Raw genomic sequence first — 21,594 nt, forward strand, 5'->3', positions numbered from 1 at the left:
AACCTGTGAACACAGATTCTTTTGTGTCATTGGAGAATACATCATGCTTTTCCCTACTCCCTTAGTGTTTTGTGTGCCAAAGCACAGCATTTTTCAGTGCCCTTTTCAAGTTGAGTGAATCAGTTGAGCTCTTACGTTAACAGCGGTGAATTTTTTTTTTTTTTTAAAGGTGCTTTGGGCCTGGGGAGATATCCAATCCCGGGCCAATGAAGCCTTCCTTTGTAAGAACATTTTCTGTAGCCATCTTGAGTCACACTTAGGACATACTCTGTTTCCAGCTGTGATCAGCGTTAACACCTGCTTGCTAATGTGCTGTGTGTAAGAAAGGATAAACACCCTCAAGTCTTCTGCTGCTTGATAAAAATTAGCAACTTCCAGAAACTTGAGAAACATTTGCCACATCTAACATTATACACTTGGATACAAAGGATTGTTTATTTGTGTATCTGTTTTGCTCTGAAGCATCAGTTTCCAATTTAAAAGACCAGATTCCACACTGCTTTTAGGCCAGTCTGGGTCAGAGGTTGACAAATGATGGCCCGTGGACCACATCCACCCCACTGTCAGGTTTTGTAAATAAAGTTTTATTGAAACACAGCCACGATCATCCATTTATGTGTTGACTGTGGCTGTTCCATGCTGTAGGTGCAGAGTTGAGAAGTCATGACAAAGACTGTGTGATTTGCATAGCCTAAAATACTCATTATCTAACCTTTCACAAAGTTCGCCAACGGTGGTCTAAAATATCTAACTTTTTTTAAACTAAAAATTTGCAGCCATAGCATAATTTTGGAATCATTGATGTCGCCAGCTTTTTAAAGTTGTCCAGAAGAGTCCATAGAGAAAAGAGCCAGTGGTTTAAAATAAATAAAAATTCAATGTTGTTGTTTTTCTACTACCACTTCCATTTCCACAGGTTATCAAAATGTGTTTAACTTAAGCAGAATGTGTGGAAATGTAAAAGAAAAAACATTTCAGGTCACACTAAAAGAGAACATTGGCGTTTCTCTGTAACCTCCATATTAGGATGCATTCTCACAGGGCCTGATCATATTTAGAATTAAAATCCTCGTGAAGGCATAATTCACACATAGCCCCAGGTCTCCCTTATCACCCAGTTTGACGTGATTATAGCCTAAAATGAGGCTGCATTTGCTTTGACTGAAATCAAATAAGAGCTTAGTTTGCTTCGTTTTCCGTGTGTGTGTGCACGTGCGTGTGTGTCTGTGAAGATTCCAGTGCTTTTCTGATGGGTTAATTACATTTTCATACTAATGCGTAGTTTCTTTGAGCGGCTGTTCTATTTTCCATAGGCTTTGGTGGTGAATGTGTGTTCCAGTATGATAAGGATAGACCCCCTCCCCGTGCTCTTTCCACCCCCATCACCGGGGTAATTGCAGGGTATTGTCGTAGAAGCCGGACGCAGAGAACATTCTCTCCATGGCTGTCTTGTGCTTCGAGGGCTAAGGCTGTCTTGTGCTTCTTCACCGGGCTCCCAGTGAAGAAGTCTGTTGTTTTCGGTGGGAACGGCCTGCCTTTCTTAGCCATCCAGGCCTGGTAAATGAGGGCAACGGAGGGGTTGTGTCAAATGTGGCAAAATCTAATTACTGCTTGATTTATAGCCACATCACACTGTAGCCGAGGGGCGAGTTCACTGCCATGAAGCACACTTGGCTGGTTACAGGCTGCCTGAGAGTTCTGCTCGCTTCTGCTGGCCGCTGGAGCAGGTGGCTCCTCTCGTTGCTGAAGTCTCGGGCCCCTGGGGGGAGATCAGGCCAAGGCTCTTCAGGCACCTGATGCTGGCATGGGTGAGGTCATGCTGGGCTTGCTGGACACACACACACACAGCACACTGAGACAGCTACATGCAGCGTTTTTGGCAAGGCTTCTCTTCCCCATTTCCTGGATATTAGGAAATGAAACTAGTGTATGTTCCTAAGGAATCTAATTGGAGGCTCTGCCCCCTTCACTGTTCTGATTTCTTGTGCTGTTGTACATCAAGCTCGAGGATCCAAATTCTCCAAGATGACAGTTTCCAGTGCAGAAACCCCCTGGGTGGACCCATCCCACTCCCTTCCCAGTCTCCTTTAGAAGACCCCGTGAAGGCTCAGAGGCTCAGAAGCAGACGTGTAGCCTCATGGGGGCAAAGGTGCATGGCAGGGTCCGCTGCCCGCGCGCCCCTCCTTCTACTGGTTCTCACTGGCAGCCTTGAGGTTACAGACCTCTCTCTGCTCCTGACCTATGAAGTGGTGACAGTAGTTAGTATCTGCTTCATAGAACTGTGGCAAGGGTGAAATGAGGAACAGGTGTTTTTTGATGGGGCCAGACACAGAGAAGGTTTTCAGTGAAGATTAGCTGTTCCTGGGCCAGAACTGAATGGAAGACTCACCCCCGTCTGTGTTCTCCTGTTCCTGCCCCTCACCCTCACAGGTGGGTCGACCATAGTGGTTTGATCTCATTTGCTTTGTCCCTGGGGACAGCCAGTTTATCACTGATACATCTTGGAATTTTCTGCATGTGGCTTGGCTGGGGATTTTTGTTTTTTGTTTTTTTAAATTTTCTATAGATGGTACACCCCCTTATTAGCTTCAGGAAGCCAACTCCCACCTTGCCTTCTCTCCTCTCCCCTCTCAAAGTTGTAAACTAGTTATCCATACAGCTGTTTTTATTTCAGAAGAAACTGAGGCATAAAGAAATTCAGTAATTTTACCTAAATCCACATAACTCATAAGGAACAGAATAGATATTCAAACCCAAGACTGTCTTAAAGCCTCCTAGGACCTCGAGATGCTTAACTGTGAGTTTGTTTATGTGACATACAAGTCAGGAAAAAAAAATAAAAGGCAAAGGGATATAGGATATTCCTGTGAAATACGTTTTAATTTCTTCCAGAAAACTGCTTTATTACCAATGTGAGACGGATAAAAAAAATATCGTCAGGTAAAAAGCAGAAGAGTCAACAAAAACTTTTAAGAGAGGTGTTGTAAAGGGGTGCTAACAGTGGTTGACTGTTGAAAATAAGCTTTCCCAGGGCCTATAAATAGAAAAAAAAAAAAATTCTCAGGTCCTAATAGAGTCATCTAAATCTAAACATAAAGGTGCAACATGACATTCAAATGAGTAAAATTATAACTGACATGAATTCATGGGGGACTGAGTCGTCTTTCTTCTTTATATATGCGTGGCACGCTATGTATAAATAAGAGGTTGGAAAGTTCAGAAGAATTTAAAATAAAAATAGTTTTTAATTAAGACGTCAAATCAGCAATAAGATTTTAAAAACTTTGTAGTGAGACTATGTTGGAAATAGCATTCTTTTAATACAGTATGGGATATTTGTTGAGGTAAGACTTAGAGATATTAAGTGTACAGTTTGATAAGAAGGTCTAAGAAACATAGACTCTCATAGAACCACCCTGATCAAAATGTAGACCATTTCCATCACCCCAGCAAATTCTGTCTTGCCATTTGGCCGTCAGTTTCCCCTTTCTAGCACCATAAGTTAGTTTTATCTGTTTTTAAATGTATATAAATAGAATCACAGTAAATATCCTTTGCTCTGGTTCCTTTAGTTCGATAATATGTCTTCCAGATTCATCCATGTTGTTGACTCAGTAGCCGGTTCCTTTTAATGCTGAGTAGTATCCCATTCTGTGGGTGTAGTGCAGTTGCCTTTTCTCTGGTCTTCTGTTAATGGATATTTGGCTTGTTTCCAGTTGGACATTTGGAATAAAATTGCTGGGAACAACACTGCACAAGTCTTTTTGTGGACGTATGTTTTTCTGTATCTTGGCTTATACCCCTGAGTGGAATTTCTGGGTCAGGGGCCAAATGTGTGATTGACTTCAGGCTTTCCCATTAGCAGTGTGTGAAAGCTCCAGTTATTCCACGTCTTTGCCGACAATTCGTATTGTCTTTATTTTTAGTGATTTGAGTGGCTATGAACTAGTGTCCTACTGGGTTTGAATTCATATCTCCCTCATAACTAATGCTTAATACCTCCTCAGGTGCTTACACATGTCTTGTGCATCTTCTTTTGCAAAGTGTCTATTGAAGTCTTTTCCCCTTTTTAAAAGTTGGATTGTTGGTCTTTCTGTAATTAATGTGTAGCCCTTTATTTTTTCTGTCTAAAAGTTCTTTTTCAGATATACGTATTAGTTCTATCTTCTCCCATTTCATGTTTGTCTTTTTTTTTTTTTTTTTTTTTTTTTGTACACTTTTCTTTTTGGGGCTGGTTTTTTTTTTTTTTTTTAAAATAATTTTTGTTTTTTTTTTTTAACTTTTTTTTGTTTTTTTTTTTTTTTTTTTTTTTTTTTGTGACTCTGGGATATCTTAACCTAATTCAAGGTTGCAAAAATATGCTCATGTTTTTTTCTAGAGGCTTTACACTTTTAGATATTAACTTGAAGGTCTGTGATCTGTCTCGAGTTGATCATTTTGGTGTGAGGTAGGGGTCAACGTTTACTGTTTTTCTAAATGAATATCCAGGTAATCCATCATCATTTTTTGAAAGTGTTTTTTATTCTCCACTGAGTTGTCTGAGTTCCTTTGTCCAGAATCAGTTGTGTATTTATGGATATATTTCTAAGCTCTTCTGGTTCACTGATCCAGTAGTTTGTTCTTATTAATGCCATAATATTGGAATTTCCTTGTCTTTATGCAATAGCTTATGGTCTTTCTTTAGGACCCCTTCTTATCAGTGGAAGCTCAGATGACCCAGCATACAGGTTCTTCACAGTGGGACACGTTTCCACAAAATGGGAAACATCACTAATATTTGACATGGAATTTTGCAGGTGGAGTGTGTTTTGCAGTTGGATGACTTCGGTTTATTCAGATATGAAAAATCTGGTGTAATACATTCCATTTCACTGCAATTTAGGTCAGAGAATAATGCTGGAAAGAAATATGTATGAAGGCCTGAGTGAACACAGACTACAGAACAGCACAAAACTAGTATATAAAAAAGGAAGATAGGTTAATTGAAATTCCAATTAATTTCACACAACTGAGTCCAGCCAGAGTTTGAAATGACAGTGCTTTAGTATTGCTCCTTCTTGGTTGTCATTGGAGTTTTTTTTTTTTCCCCTATAAAATACATCTTTGGATATCTTTTGGGAGGACAGAAATGAAGTTGTTTGTCCATAAGAAAAAAAATAATAGAGGAAATTCTGCTCAAGTTCCATTGCTAAAAATGAGGAAATTAAGAAGAGTAGTAATTACAAATCAAAAAAGATCTTCTTTCTCTATGCTTCCTCTTCTGTTCCTGTCCTAGGCTGGGGTTTGAGGCAGGAGGCTCTGGCCCATCTATGCAGGGCCTTGACTCTTGCCTGGAACATCTAAAAAAGTTAAGAGTATTGATTTTGAGCTGTTAGACCACCCATGACTACTGATGAAGTATCGAGACCTTTAGGGATTTCTAATTACTTCATCCAAAAACACAGGATCCACTCTTTGTGGATAAGCTGTGCTTATTGTAGGCAAAATGAAATTAAGTAATCTCCTCCTGTACCCCCAGCTCACCCTCAAGGTAACAGAACACGGAGTACTATCTTCTTAAATCCTGGCATTGACTCATATCACATATTCAAATTGCATATGTTCTTAAAAGACATTAAGAAAACATGCAGGGATGCCTGGGTGGCTCAGTTGGTTAAGCCGCTGCCTTCGGCTCAGGTCATGATCCCAGAGTCCTGGGTTTGGGTTCCTTGCTCAGCAGGGAGCCTGCTTCTCTCTCTGCCTCTGCCTGCCACTCTGCCTGCTTGTGCTCTCTCTCTCTCTCTCAAATAAATAAATAAATAAATAAACCTACCTAAAAAAAAGAGAGAACACATGCAAATATTATGCCTACCTTTTGGAGGAAGATGATTAAAACTGCAAATGCTCCTTTAGTCTATAACATGTGCCAAATACCATCAAGATAGGGGGTGAGTGGTTTCTCTTACTGCCCTCTGGGCTCCTATAGTGCTTTTCCACTAATCTGTTAGGCACTTTATGCCATTTATTCCTTACAGAACATTTCTCTGATGTTAATTTAAAAACTTTCTATGTAATTTGGTACACAAATCACTGTGTAGACTTGACTCAGACTTCATGATAAAAAAACATTCATCGTGTGCTATTCCATGTAGAAAGAATTTAAACTCTCCTCTTCATTAGAAGACCTGCCTGCAGTAGAATTAAAATACCTTCTCCCTGAATGGGAGCACTGATTTGGCAAAGATCATGAGCAGTCAGTTCAAGAGGAATGTAATCGAATACTTGAAATTTAAATTAGCTTGTAATCTGACTTTGAAAATAAAGCAGAAGAGAAGCTCAAGAAAGTTTCCTTAAGGTGAATTAATGTCCTTCAAGTCTCTTCCAGTTTCAAAGTTAATAACATACATACGATAAAAGTAATATGCAATGAGGCTTATCTTTTCCTGTGCTTATTCTCCCTGAGACACTGACACTGTGATTAGAAAATGCTCCCTATAGAGAGAGCACCCACATCCGCAGAAATGGTTTTCAGATACCACCAGAGATTTACAAAGTGTCTCGGTAATGTTTGGAGGAGTAACTTTTCTCTTGATTGTCGCTGTAAAGCATAAAGCGATAACCCGAGAAAGAACCTTCAATAATAACACAGATTTTGTTTATTTTGAAACTAGTCAAGTGTTCCTATTTTCAGAGGTTTCTTTTCTCTTCAAATCACTTCTTCCTCATTCTTGAAGGACACATTGTTTTTCCCCTAAAAATCACTGAGCAGTAAACACTCCAGGAGAAGAGCACTAGTTAAATGAAAAGGGTCCCGTAATTATCGTTGCTGCTTTTAACAGGATTCCGAAAGAGAGATTTTTTTCTTGCTATAAAAGAAACCATGGAAAAGAATGTCTACATATGGAACTAGGAGCAGGAGAAAATAGGAAATCCAGATACAGAAACTAGGCACCAGGTATGAAAAACTTAACATTCAAAAAAGGAACTAGAAGGGGGAGTGATTATTTTCAGTAGGGGAAAAAAGAAAAGTCTTGGCTTTACAGATAATTACACATTTAATGATATAGATGGAGTAGAGCTTAGGTTGCTTCAAGGCAAATTTGTGTTAAACACTTCCCACTTGCACATTAATTTCTATTGTGACACTTAAAAAATTGGTCCCTGGATATAATAAAATTGCCTTTAAGATATACACAGGTAAATGGAAATATCTTTCCAACAAAATCATCGAACCATTATCCATTAATGATCCTGAGCTAAGGTTCACAAGTTTTTTTAGACTATGAAAAGTAAAAACAGTCAGTAGAGGCAGACACACTAAAAGGTGGTTGTTTTGCTTTATCTTAACTTTAAACTTAATTGCTACTCTAGTAGTAACAATCCATAAAGCTTCAGAAACCTGCCAAGGTCTCAGTCAATCTTGAAGCATGCTAATGTTCCTAACTTTATATCCAAAGAAATGATTTTTTATTTCCTTCATCACTTAAACTTACTGGCTTCTTTCCAGACGTTTGAACCGAGTCATGCCTTCCAAGTGTGTAAGAATGCTTTTAGATAAAAGGAGACAATTATCCAAATAACTAAGGCAAGGAGTATCTGAATTGCGCTTAGCAGTGTGGACTTAACCGTGCCAGGAGAGGCTTGCCCTAATGTCTAATCAGCAAATTGACTGACAATCCACGCTGAACTCTTGATTCCCATTCTGATGGTCTGACTTAGGGCTGGGAAGATTAGCTCATCAAAATTGTGTTTGCTGAGGCTGCTACTTACTCGCTGGTTATTTACCTGCTGGTTAGCAAAGTTAAGTTGCACCATGAAGACTGGCTGTAGGCTAGATCTGTCAACCAGGACACAAGGCAGCAAGAATCTCCAAGCCTGAGATATTAGAGGGGCTGTACTCATTCAAAACTTGCCACCCACAGGTTTTTCTTTTCCTTGGGAGGGAGTAGGAAGAAACACAAAGTTTTAATAAACAATTTATGTTCAATGTTAGTAATAGCACAGTAGAAAAATTTAAAACTTCAGACAAGTCAACCACGCAGAAATTCACTATTCACGTTGTAGGATTTGCTCCCACACCTTTTCTCTATATATTCAGACATCTCTGTATACATACATAGGGAGGTAATTTTAACAAAATGGAATCATAATACATGTTGATTTATGACTCTCAATATTTTAGCTTATAATCTCATTTAATAAATACTCCTCTAAATATCGCTTTTGAATAACTGTATAATGTTCCATTAATTTTAATTATGCACATTATGGTAATCAATTGGCTATTGTTGAATACAATTTTCTTTCTTTCTCTTTTTGCTCTAGAAGGGATACTGTGATATGACAAATACCATAACTATATATTTTTTGCAAATATCCTCAGTTATTTCTAATTTATTTTTGTGCACATGATCCTTAGAATGATTTTCCCATAGCACATGGGCATGGGTAAATGTATACACATTTGTAAAATTTTCAAAATGTTTTTTCCCACATTGCCCCAGGGGGGGAAAAAAATCCATGCTTATTTAAATTCCAAATTTCTAGATGAAGTTCTTAACAGTATAACATTTCCCATCTGGGTTGTCCCCAGAGCATGCTGATTATATATTTATATTATGTACTTCTTTTGCTAAAAGAAGGGTCTGTTTTTCTAATACCAATAATATCACTTGGCCTGGATGCTTAATTTTTTGGTCAGCCAAGTATGATTAAATAATGCTTACAAAAATGCTAGGTACTCTCTAAATGCTTTCTGGATGTGTTAACTCATTTAATCCACATGATATCATTATCTTCATGTTATAGATGAGAAAATTCAAGCATGAATAAGTTAAGTAATTTACTCATGGTTGCCAGTTGGAAAGTAGCTGGATTGGGATAAAATATAACATGATACAAGGTGAGAAGTACATGACATTCTAGCAACATAATTACTCCCATTCAGGAGGCTAAAACTTCTAAAGTTTTGATATGAGCCCTTTGAAGACACCTATCCTTTGGCTCCTACTAACATTAAAAGTTTCAGAAAAGGGGCACCTGCGTGGCTCAGTGGGTTAAGCCTCTGCCTTTGGCTCATATCATGATCTCAGGATCCTGGGATCCAGCCCTGCATCCAACTCTCTGCTCAGCAGGGAGTCCGCTTCCCCCTCTCTCTCTGTCTGCTGCTCTGCCTACTTGTGATCTTACTCTCTATCAAATAAATAAATAAAATCTTTAAAAAAAAAAAAAAGAAAGTTTCAGAAAGACCCCAGATGAATTTCATAACAGTTTTGTTTTGTAGTTAAATATTTATTTGGATGAAACTAATCGTTCAAAGTTAGTAATGTTATAACATGATTATGAGCATTCGTACCATGCATAGTTGAAGTTCTTCCATGAACCTTTTGCTTAAAATAGCAGCACATATTGCTCATGCAAGATGATATGCCTTGATTTTGGACAATAATCATAGAGATAACACTCAAACACTGATGCTGATGCTATACAGAACTATTTATAATTATAGGAAATGTCATTTAACCGAAATCTGAAATGGTTAGGCATTCCACTTGAGGAGACAAGAGCTACAATTTAGGATGTTAGTCCATTTATTATAATTTAAAGGTTTGTAGGAATTATCCATGGTCAGTAGAGAAAGAGTCCAATCCTGAGCCCTTTTGGTAGACAAAGATAAATGATAAGGTAAACACTTTCACATCCTAGAAGATGCTTATCAATGTCCATTAAATATGGTATGATTTGAGAACAGAAGGGAAGGTAATAAGCTCAGGACGAATATTGCAAGCCAATTCAGAGCTTATTATATAATTTTATATAAGATTTTTATATTACATATATGTTATGTGTGCTATATTTATATTATATTATTTATCATTATATATAATATATTGGCATACATAAAATTATTTAATAAAATTTAATTATTACACCCACGGGATAACTAATTTTTTGAGTATAAGAATAAATGTGGTTTTAGTGTGAAACAGAGCAAAATAGGAACAGATTGAGTCTGGAGTCCCTGAACAAGCCAGTCTCTGAGGCTCCCCTTTCTGAATTCTGCACCTCACCCCTCCAGGGAGCAAAACTCCCAGGTGCTTGTGGCCTCCCTTGTCTGTAAATTCTGCCAAGGGAGATATTCTCAAACCAGGGTCATATAATAGGGAGCCGATATATATTTCTGGAACTAAACTAGATGATGAAGCAACATCACCTCAGTATTTTATTTTATTTTTACCTTAGTATTTTAGATTCTCAAATAATCTCCTCTTCTTGTCTTAAACTTCCATTTCTTAAAAGTTGCCAGTCAGAATGTCAAAGATTAATTGTAATTGGTTATTTAAAATCATTCCTGTTAAGGTATAAATCCTGATGTCTTAATTAGTGATTTTTGTTGTTGTTGTTAAAGAAAGTTTCTTAGTGATATTAATTTTTAATTTCCAGAATGCTCATTCATTAAAGGCTCTCTGCTGTGCAGTACCATTTGGACATGTGGGTTCTGATTCCAACATGTCCGCAACCATGTGTGAAAGTCCTTGTGCATTCGACCTCATCAGCTGAATAAACCCATGTTTGACTTGTAGATCTATGTAAATATAAATGAGAGGAGGATAGGAGGTTTGATTTCTGAAGAATATCAAAGTTCGTTATTTATGCAGTGCTTAAAGTTGTATGCAATGAGAGACTTTCAAAATACCCTATCATTGATTATTAGACTTTATAATTAGGAAACAATCATTTGGGTAAAACTGGGCTGCTCTAGAAAACAGTTGAATCGAAAAGATACTTTCCAAAGAATATTGTGTTTGTGAGTTAGGACTCTAAGATGCTAATCCCAGTGCAAGACTGACCTATAATTTAGCCATTTCAAAGTCTGGAGTCCTAAACTCAGTGGTCCATTGGGTGGGCCGGGGTGGCAAACTGTTAGGAGAGGCTGAGAGCATGTAGGGTCTCATAAGTTTATTATAGGGGGTACAGCAGGAGCATGGCCCAAGGAAGTGGGGAGGGAGAGAGACCCTGAGGAATGGTCTGTCCAGGCGCTGTGCTCAAGAACCACTGACTTGTGCTGTCCAGACACGCACTTGTGGGTCCTATGAAGGCCCTCTAGGAGGGTGCTTGGGCCGTGTGGGATCTTCACTTTACAGATAGAGACCGTGTGTGCGAGGGTCTCAGACACACCTTACTGTGCTACCAACTGCAGACCATTCATAGCAGGCCTCCACGACAATCTCTCCTGAGCTAGTGGCCCCCAAATTCCTAACTCCTTAACTATCTCAACTGTTCCCTACCCTTCTGTCTCTCTTCGCCAATACTGTAAAATACGTATCAGAAGGATAAGAGAAAAGGTGATGGCACAGGCAAGGCTTTGAGAAGACACCACAAGATGCACCATTGGATTGTAAACCGAGTTCCACCGAGAGGACTCACGCAGTCTGCTTATGGCCTGGCAAGATGACCATCTACACACAATCATTTTTATCAGTGAGTGGCTTCCCAGGCGTCCTTGAGAACGGACTCCCACAGTGGTGGTTTGCGCTGATATGCAAAGGAGCCTCTGAGGCCCTGTTGACACGGTGGGGTGGCTTCTTGGTCAACAGGGCAGCATGCGAAGCCTCTGAATGAAGAGGGGCCTGAGGGCTGCAGGTGGTCTTTGGAGCAGCTGGGGTGATTTCTAGCAGCTCCATTCCGTCTTTCTCAGCCTGCCCATGTTACACCTGCATCGGGCACCTTGTATGCTGCATTCTAAGAAGGAAGGGAGGGAAGGAGGGAGGGAAAAGGAAGGGGGGCGGGGGAAGGGAGAAAGGGAAAGGAAGGGAATGGAAGAGAAAAACGAACAGCCAGTGCTTGGGACTTATGAGCAGAGAAGGAAGGAGCACCATACTTCCTAACTACTCACATGCTTTTCCACCAGTTGTCCTACCCATTCTAGTCAGAGGAGACTTTCACAGCTGGGACATGCTTTTCTTTTCCTTGGAGTTGGTAGTAAGTGGTATGCTAAAGCCACTCACGTGGTCTGGGGGGAGCTGATTGTTAACATCTGTGCCCAGTGACTTCATGTTAGTTGGTGGCTTGACATCCCACGGTGGACATGCTGCTGGTCAGGGCCACATCATCCCAGGCTGGCTGTTCTGACACAAGCTAACCCATAGTGGGCATGGGTTGGGATCCATGGCATGTCCTGGACCATGGCTCGGCTGCTGGTCTTTGCTCCCTCCGCTGGCAAAGCTGGGGGAGTAGAGCTGGACTGGGACTCCCAGTCAGCTGAGTGAGAGAATCATCAGCCACGGAGATCCAGCTTTTGAGCAGATACAGTTCCTTATAACAGAAACAGCCCTCCTGGATCCCTTTCAGCAAGCTGGACTTTGACCAACAATGGAAACTGAGACACAACTGATCAGTCTAAAGTTATCTAGGAGCCATAGGCTTAAAAAGCATCATTTTTAGTATATAAAACCCTAGTTTCTGTTCCAAGGAAAGGACATTTAACAAAGCTCTACATGGAAATTCTTCTTTTTTTCTTTTTTAAGACTTACTTTATTCATCTGAGGGAACACAAGTGGGGTGAGAGGCAGTGGGAGAAGCAGACTCCCCGCTGACATGGGGCTCCATCATGGGACTCTGGGATCATGACATGAGCCAAAGGCAGATGCTTAACAGACTGAGCCACCCAGGTGCCCCCCTAGATGGAAATTCTCAAAACGTAGGCTTTCCTCTCCTCGTTCTCCAAGGTTGGAGATTCAGAACAGAATTTGAGGAAATCATTCAGGTGGGTAAATGGTATGTGTGGTGAGGGACTAATCTTCCTTGCCCGGTGTGCAAATATGAGATGGACATGTTTGTGTTCTTTGCACAAGGAAGGGTAAGTGAAGGTTTTGCCTTGCAAGATAGTGGGAATCTCTTACTCTTTAGAAAGAACTGAAAAGGAATCGGCAGAGTTTCAGGGGGCTTGTCCCAAACTCTCTTCCTCCTTTGGTGGGTGCTGTTTGCCTCTGTGTCTCCATGCCCTTCATTTGTCCTCAGGCCCCATCAGCAGCTCCAGGACCTTCACACACTCTTGGTCCTCACCCGCCCTCCCTTTAGAAACCTTCTGCCACAGACAAGTCAGTCCACCCCCACTTCAAGGCAGTTTACCCCATGGTGCTTACTCATTTGTTAATGAATCACTTAATGTTTCTCTCTCTCATTAGGTGGAAGCTCTGTTAGGAATCAGAATACTCTGTCTCTCTGCTGTCTTTGCACATAGTAGGTGCCAGAAGGTGTTCACTGAAGGAATGAATGATTTTTCAGAATCAAGGATGCGTTGACAAAAGTTCAAAGACAAAATTGCTTATTCTTGAGGTCAAAAAAACAAAGGCTCACTCAGCAGAGAGGCAGTCAGAAAGATGACCAATTAACCGCTACTTAGTTTCAAACAAATATTGGTTCCAAACATGTTGAAAGATAAGACCGAAGAAAGGACAGCCGCTCCCGCCTCTCAGAAAGGGTCTGCTTAATGCTTATACAAAACAGGCATGAGAGAAATTCATCAAACAGCTTTTTAAAGTGCCGTTTTTGAGCTAGCAGTCTGTTAAATGAAGGGGAAGGCAGGGCTGTTCGATGTTTCCTAGATAAATGCCTGGAAGTGTTACTAGTCTGTATCCTGGCAGCCTCCAGGGAGCTGTGCCTTAGGCCAAATCACTGAAGCCAATTCCTCTTGGAGTTATAGCTCCTGATGATACTGATTGCACTTTGATAATTCCATGGTTGACGCTTCCAGGTAGCACGCCGAGCAGTCATTTTCTTTTGCAGACTCGTCTCTGTCGTATTCTCCCAGAGTTTGTGTCTCCGTGTACGTTTCCCCACACTTGCTGGCTCTTGAGTTTATGGACCATGAGTTGCTGTGCTCTCCCTTGGAAGTTTATGGGCCATGCCGTCCCTTTCTCCAGCTCACTTCCCAGACAGGTGTGGGACACAAAGACTGGAGGATGAAAAATGATCCGTAGGCAGGATTCCTTTTCCGTGGCTCCTGATTAATCCCTGGAGATATCTGGTTCCTTGGAGCAAATCATAATGCCTTTTGAGAATGTCAGCTTTCTCTGAAGGTTTTCAAAGGAGAATCAGAGCAAAACAAAACTACAGAAATGAGAAGTTTGCATCATTCTACTGGATTACAACTCGACTGGTAAAATATACCCATTTCTGAGAATTACTGAAGGAAAGTTTAACATGTGAACAAACAGATTTGATTAATATCACCGCAGGATGGTTAATTTTGTAAAACATACTGAGAAGAAAGAAAGGACTTTAAAGGAGAACAAATCCAGACAAAAAGCTGCATTAGACGAGCTGACTTCTCCTCTCCCTTTCTCACATAAACGTGTCGTTTTAAATTGAATCAAACTTCTCATTATCTACTTTCCCAATTTATATTCCATAGAAAACACTTTTAAAATGTATATCACATGATCTATATTGCAAATCATTAATGAAATGTAATTATATGCCCATAATTTCCTGAAAATACCTTCTAAGATTGGTTCTTATAGAGTCAAGTAAAATTGTAGCAATTACATAGACAAAAAGGAGGTGTAATAATTTTTGTTTCTAGAGTGAGTACCAATAATGATTTTCTGTGATGAATCAAGTCTGCCATTAGCTTGTCACTGTTAATTCTAAACGGTGTTTCTGACAAAACTCGGCAGTGGGGAAGTGTTTAGATACTTTTTTTAGAGTAGTGTGATGCTGGAAGAGAAGGTAGACAATAAGATGTAGCATCAAGCTTGCTGCTATTAATAATAGCTTGATTAGAACTCACTGTGTGCCAGGCCCCGTGCTAAGTGCTAATAGCTCATTGAAATAACCCTGCAAGGTGTCTCCCATTATGGCCTCAGGGATACAAGAAAAATCCAGTCCCCTGCCCATTCACAAAGGGAGGAAATAGCTGATCCAGAACTTAAACCCAGTCAGTCTGATGGTTAGGTTCATGCCTTTTATCTATGCATCGGACCACCTCTCACAGGATTTGGCTTCTAGACTAATTTTTGCCATTAAATTGTGAGGTGGGCAAATTTATTTAATTTTTGCTTTTATAATAACTTCTTTTTAATATATTTTTATTAATAACTTCTGATATCCCTTTTCCATCTCATCTAGCTCTTAATTATTATTCAGTACTCTAGTCAAGATTATGACTTTTGACACCTTGATTAGCCCTTTTCCACTGTGGATGGCAATGTGCATGGTATTTCCAAGTATACTGAGAGATTAATTAGCACTTTAGGACAAATGAGTGGCAAATTGCTAACCAGGGTAAATAAAGTGAGGCTTGGATTTTATAGCACTCAGATTTTAATATCCTCCTTGTATCGATTGTATTATTTCTCAGTGCTGGGATCTGTTAAGTTTAAGTCAGCCGGTAGTTCTGTGGATTGATTTAGCCACTCTTTGTTTCTCTGCATTGGAGAAAAAACCAAGAATGTACTTTTAAAGATCACTTATAGTTTATAAGGTGATGCATTAATCTTCAAAATGACAGGAAATCAAGATGATTTTGTCTGTGAAGTTTAATTATTAAAATTTAATTTGCTCATGTGCTTTGCTCCAAGAGCTCTGTGCTAGCAAACTAGCTATAATTAGATTAGCAGCCTGCTAAGCGCTGGTGACAGCCTGCGCCTCAGAGAGCATGTGCTGGATTCTGCATGAGCCTCTCCTCATTGGCTGCTAGCATCACTGCTCGCCAGTTTGATAGGTTTCCACAGCACTCTTTATGCTGCATTGGAGACATAGATACAGAGATACTCCTCTGTGTTCTTGCAACGGTGGAGGTGCTCAGCTGGTAACGGTAAAGGAGGAGGAGGGCACCGGGGAGAAGGTGTCTGTCTTTGTTGTAGTGTATTGGAGCCACCAGCTGCTGGCTGCTGGGGATCAGGGAAGAAGTTTCAGTTCACGGTAATTACTTGGAGGCTTTCTCTCGCAGGAAAAACAGGGCCATGCATGAAATGAAGCGCGTTCCTCATGTCATCTGTTTAATTTGATCTTGCTTTTGTTAATATCATGCATACTCCAGCGTTCCCGGATTGTGGTGTGTTCTGCCGGAGAAGGCTCGGCCGGTAAACAGCTACCCTGTTCATGAAGGAATATTGTTTTCACCTGGATTCAAGTGTGTTGTGTAGTGGGGATTGATGCTTATTGGTTCTCTTCTGTTTGGGAAAGTCCGATGTTGCATCAGCGTAAGTGTCTTTGGAGGTGCGTGTCAGTAGCCGGTTGACTTTGTTTGCATGGAGTCCGGACTCCCGTGATTAATGAGCAATCAAGGAGAGTTCAGTGAGACACGCTTTAATTAGGACGGGGCAGCGATTCGCCTCGTGTCGACGCGGGGTCTTAGCAGAAGTAATGTGCTATTGTTTCTTCAAAGATGTGTGCAGCCTTCATTTTGGATGGTTTTCTTTGTTTCACCTTTTGTAGTTTTCCTTAAGCCTTCTGAATATGGAGAATATTAGCATATCCTGTTTTGCCAAAAAATATATTTAGGTGTGTAGTCCGCCGTGCCAAAGGGAGAATTTTTCACTCTGGGCTTTGTTTAACAGGGACATTGCTTTCGGAGTTGAAATGAAATCACAGAAAGGTGGGGTTCTTATCACTTTGCCTCAGGTTTGACAGCATTCAAAAATTCCTGGGTTGTTTTCCAAATCAAATCATAAGTGATCCTAAATTCCATCATAAAGATGCTCTATTTTGGAGGAAAAATAGCTACGTGGCCCAGGCTGGGCTGAAGGAAGCCCAAACAAACGCAGTGGGACTCCTTGTTTTTCAGGGTACCTTCGCCGTAGAGTGGTTTTACACCAGGAGAGCCCCTTGGTATCCCTTAGTCTTTAAACTTAAAAATCGGTGTCCTTACCATATCAGGCTGTGGAGACCACAGAAACTTGTGTATTGACTCACCAGTCACACGGCTGGCTAGCTGCCACCATGCGTCTCTCTATCAGTGGAGAGCCCTGCTGAGAGCTGAAGGCTGTCAGGAATTCTTTCCCTGCTCCCGAAAAGCCAAACATTGCCATTTCACTATTTTGTTAAAATAACTGCTTTGACTTATGGCTCTCTTCTGGCTGAAGGGGTTCCATACATTCTTTGGCAGAGGAAAACTTGAGCTTACTTAACTGGGCTTCTCTCCCTCACCCCACCCCCACCCCAACTACACGTTCCCCTCCCTAGGCTATCCCGAGGTGTAATAAATTGTCGAATGTCCTGTTTCTCTCAGATGACAGTGTGAAGAAAAAAAAAATAAAGGCTATTATGAAAGGTGGTCATTGATGGTGACGGGGCATCATGTGTGATGACAAAGTTTGATAGTTGTTCAGGGTAACGCGGGGTCTCTAGGGACGAGAGGCAGGATGCAGCGGTTCCATGTTAAGTCACCACATGTGACAGGTTGGATGTGAGAAGGGCCGCTTACTTCCTGTCTGGACTCCCCTGACACGAGCCACGCCTGCTTCAGACCTGAGAAGGGTGCTTTGCAGTGGCCGAGATCACAGTCGGCTCCAGTGCTCCTTGCTCTCCTTCCCACACCCCGACCCCACGCTCCCCTTTCAGCCCCCGGTTCGTCCAGACAAGGAAAACAGCCTGCTCCTGACAGTCCAGCTTGGACACTCGTTGGGGGAAGAATAATCGGATGCATTTCCATGACTCTCTTTCTCCCTCTCCTTCTCTTCATCTCCTGAAATACTTCCTAAATTACCTTGGTCTTACAGAATTTCCAAGAAGTAGGCTGCCTTAAGAGTAAATGATTGCTGTCCTCCTCCGTAAACATCATAAGCCTCCTTTCGTGAGCTCAGCTCCATTAGGCTGTGTGTCCTAGGAAGCTGTGGGAAATAGTTCTAAGTGACAGACTCTCATGGGCTGAATCTTAAAAGACTGTGTGTCTAGAAGGAACTCCTTAAAAATGTGATGTAAATGTAAATGTGCGTGGATATTGTGTCATGTTACCTAGGATATCCCAAAGGGCCTTTTAACATAACACTAAAAGGGCATTTCTCAGATAGCATTAAATGAAACGTTATTTAGCTTTTGGCAAAGTTAACAGAATCTGTACTTTTATCCTCAGATGAATTACAGCTCTTTTTTTTAAATACATTAAGGGAAATTTTTATGTATTTCTGAGATAAAACTGTAAAAATAAATTTCTTAGACACTTGAAAATTTTGTTCTTTCCCCTCCTTGTAATTCTGTGGCTCTTTCCTGAAGAGAGAATGACATTCCTGACCAATCAAACATAGGTCCGTTAGCACGAACTAGAACAGAAAATGGATAATCTTCTGAATTAAAACACGAAGTGATACTTTATTTTTCTTGTAGAGGCTCGTAATCAGCAGGAAAAATGGAAATCAGTTTAAAAGCAAAGTCATTTCGTATATATAATGTGCCACAAAGCAGCTGGGCTGAGCACAGTCTGGAAGGAATTGTAGGAAAGAAGGAGCAGTGTGCACTGCGGGCTCTTGGATGTAAGGGTTGCAGTGTAACACCTGTGGGTGGCTTTCTGGCTTGATACCCGGGCATCTGTGATACCAAAGGAATTGAGGGACATCTGTCATTAGCCGTTGATTACCATCTCAGGACTGACCCTCCAAAATCTGCCTGGGTTGGAAAACTCTTTGAAGAGACATCAGGCCTCTCCTCTAAGTGTATTTCTTTTTCTTTTTTTTTTTTTCTTCTTGTTATTTCATTCTGTAGTTATGTTCACTTAACATGTGCTCGGATCTGTGATAAGCATGAGTGAGAGAAAGATAGACACATGGCCCTCTGTCTGTAAGAAGTGGTCCTGTGGAAGAAGAGAGAGAGTAGAATGAATAATAATACATAACATATGGTGTACAAGGAAAACCGAGGCATTGGCTTGACGATACCAAGGAGGGGTGACCAGTTCTTTAAAAAGGGTGAGGAGAGAAGGCTTTAGGAAAAGAGATAGTAGCACCCAGCCCCCAAACCAGAACTCTCCAACTGCCACTCAACCCACACAATATCCACTACTCCTAATACCTAGCAAGGGTTGGTGTGGGCCGCAGATCTGTTCCATATCTCACACTGACTTTCAGTTTTATTATGTGGTCTGTAATTAATGTAATAAATATAAACTCATTTTTTTTCCTCCTGCTAACACACCTTTTCAGAATACACAGTGGTCTGTTGCATGGAAGTATTTTTGTTTTAATAGATTTACATAGCTTGGGATTTAAAAAAGATTCTTTAATGTCACCAGTAATTTAAATATATTCAGTAGTTTCAAAGTTCATCTTAAAGGAGTCACCAAATACTTTCCTTACTGTTGGACTCCCCAATCATTTAGTGATTATTTTTGCAACTGTTGGCATAGCCAGGAATGATCATTTGCCATTGGATGCCTATTGATGCTTTTATTTAAGTCGTTCATTTTGTAGATGCTCATTAGAGACAAGCTTGCAGAATTGGGGTTTGGAGTATAACACTGGTATTGAACCTTACTATGAGTAAGGCCTTCTTCTTTCTGTGTACATTTAATTGAATTTAGACATATTTTAAATCTTGCTAAATTTGGTGGAAAGTCCACTTCAAGGATCGTGTGTTTGTGTGTTAGATCTTGCCACCAGTGAAGCGTCTCTCTAAAACACGTTCTCCATTTCCAGTGTACAGAGCCTGGCATCACAGAACCCTCCGAAATCTGCTGTGTTTTGCCCTAGTCAGGCTTCCCTACCGCTTTTTTCTTAAGTGGGAATATAGCCTTTACTTCTCTCCATCTTCGCCCCCTCTCACTGTGTGGGAGGTATACTCCTTCTGAGCCCACGGCCCAAGCTAGCAGCCCGCTGACCCGCTGGCCTCTGGGAGACAGCTCCCTTCAGTTTTTCTTCTGCCTGGAAATGTTTTCTTTCCAGTCTCCTCCTCTCTGGCCCTCCTTTTTTTTTTAAGATTTTATTTATTTATTTGACAGAAAGAGATCACAAGTAGTCAGAGAGGCAGGCAGAGAGAGAGAGGAGGAAGCAGGCTCCCCACTGAGCAGAGAGCCAGATGTGGGGCTTGATTCCAGGACCCTGAGATCATGACCTGAGCCAAAGGCAGGAGCTTTAACCCACTGAGCCACCCAGGCGCCCCGTGGCCCTCCTTCTAAGTAGACGTTCTCCGGAGTTCTGTGCTTCATCAGCTTCCCTGTCACATGCCCTCCACTGGCCAGTCCCTCCACTGCCACAGACTTAGCCAGCACTCCCGTGTCCCCATGTGACCCCTACTCCCATTCTGCCAGCCTCCTGAGCTCTTTGTGCCTCGTGGGCCTCCGTGCCCCCTCTGCCTGGAACGTGCATCTCCCAGTAGAGCTGTGGCTTGGTCCCTCCCCACCTTCTCCAACCGCTGTGACGGCAGGAGCGTTCTGAGATAGCCCTTGTTGTATGTAGCCTTCCCTGTGCGGAACGTAAACTCTGAGGCCAAAGATTCCTCCCTTAACCCCCAGAGCCTAGAACAGAACCGGTCTGTAGGAAGTGCTTCTGTCAGTACTTAAGAATGAATGAATGAATGAATGCATTTATGCATGCGTAAATGACTGCTGCCATGGGAGTGTGACAGTGCAGGGGAAGGGTGCCCCTGCGGCTGTGAGGAGTTCTACCCCAGCCAGCTGAGTGGTCTGTGGCAAGTGCCTCACCTGACTGGGCCTGTTTCCTCTTCTGAAATGGGGCTTGCACAGCAGGTGGGCGCCAAGGCCCTTGGAAGAGCTAACACCTTATCTCACCATGAGATAGACTTGGGCTCGGGATGTGCAGAGCAGCCATTCCGGAAATGAGATGACGTCCTGTAAGCCTTTATTTATGTGACTCTCTCAACCTGATATTTATATTCTTCTGTGTAAGTGCTGTCTCTGGTCAGACGGCTCCTTAAAAAAAAAAAAATTGAAGTGAGCAAAACCCTTAGCTTCTACATGAAACATATAAGAACCAGCACATTTTGGTGTACTTACATGTTTATCTATTTTTTTATTTATTCACCATTTTTAAAAAGAATTTTCTACTGTTATGTATACTTAGCAGCCTGCCTCTTTTTGTCAAGTAAAAAACCAATCACCATTTTTTTTCCTGTGTTTTCAGATATTCCATGCCGCGGAGACTAGCTGGATGTAGAACAGACTCCCTGTGACACCTGCCTCCCGTCCATAAAATACTCATCCCTCTCTCAAGTAAGTACGTCGCTTTATTTTGACCCATTCTGAGCAGAAGGTATCGATTCTCTCTGAAAACCTGTGCCATTATTACATTATGACAAAGAGGCTGAGAGGCTGAGCTTTCAGATATTTTGCTGTCTGGCAAAAAAAAAAAAGTCCCTGTCTTCGAGGTCTCTGCTAGGACTAAAATAACAGTCAGCATGATTTACGTGTGCTTTTGCAAGGGCTTCCGTGATAGGTCTTTTACATATTTGCTTTAATAATTATGGTTTTTTCAAAGGCCATGTCATATTTACCAATCATACTGATCAGATATTTAGATTTGAAGACAATATTAAAAAGTGAACATCTTTGCACTTTAATGAGAAGTACACTGTCTGTGGTTGGGGAATTAAATGAATTTTTCTGACCTGTCAAATGGTATAGGGCCAGCAACGAGCGCCCTGGGAGTTTGGGGAGCGAGC

The 21,594-nt window shown here is 41.2% G+C and overlaps 1 protein-coding gene across 9 annotated transcripts in view; it reads left to right on the forward strand.

Moving 5' to 3' along the window:
- The window catches only part of FAM110B (family with sequence similarity 110 member B), a 184,365-nt gene that overhangs the window by 62,745 nt on the left and 100,026 nt on the right, over positions 1-21,594 (forward strand). For 8 of the 9 annotated variants that reach the window (XR_009403184.1, XR_009403186.1, XR_009403187.1 and 5 more), the window contains one exon: positions 21,057-21,145. The gene's annotated coding sequence lies outside the window, so the exon portion shown is untranslated. Of the gene's footprint in view, positions 1-15,724; positions 15,907-21,056; positions 21,146-21,594 lie in introns of those variants that run through there. The other variant, XM_059394603.1, reaches the window with a different exon arrangement.

Source organism: Mustela nigripes, chromosome 3 (assembly GCF_022355385.1).
Source record: "Mustela nigripes isolate SB6536 chromosome 3, MUSNIG.SB6536, whole genome shotgun sequence".
NCBI classification, from domain to species: domain Eukaryota; kingdom Metazoa; phylum Chordata; class Mammalia; order Carnivora; family Mustelidae; genus Mustela; species Mustela nigripes.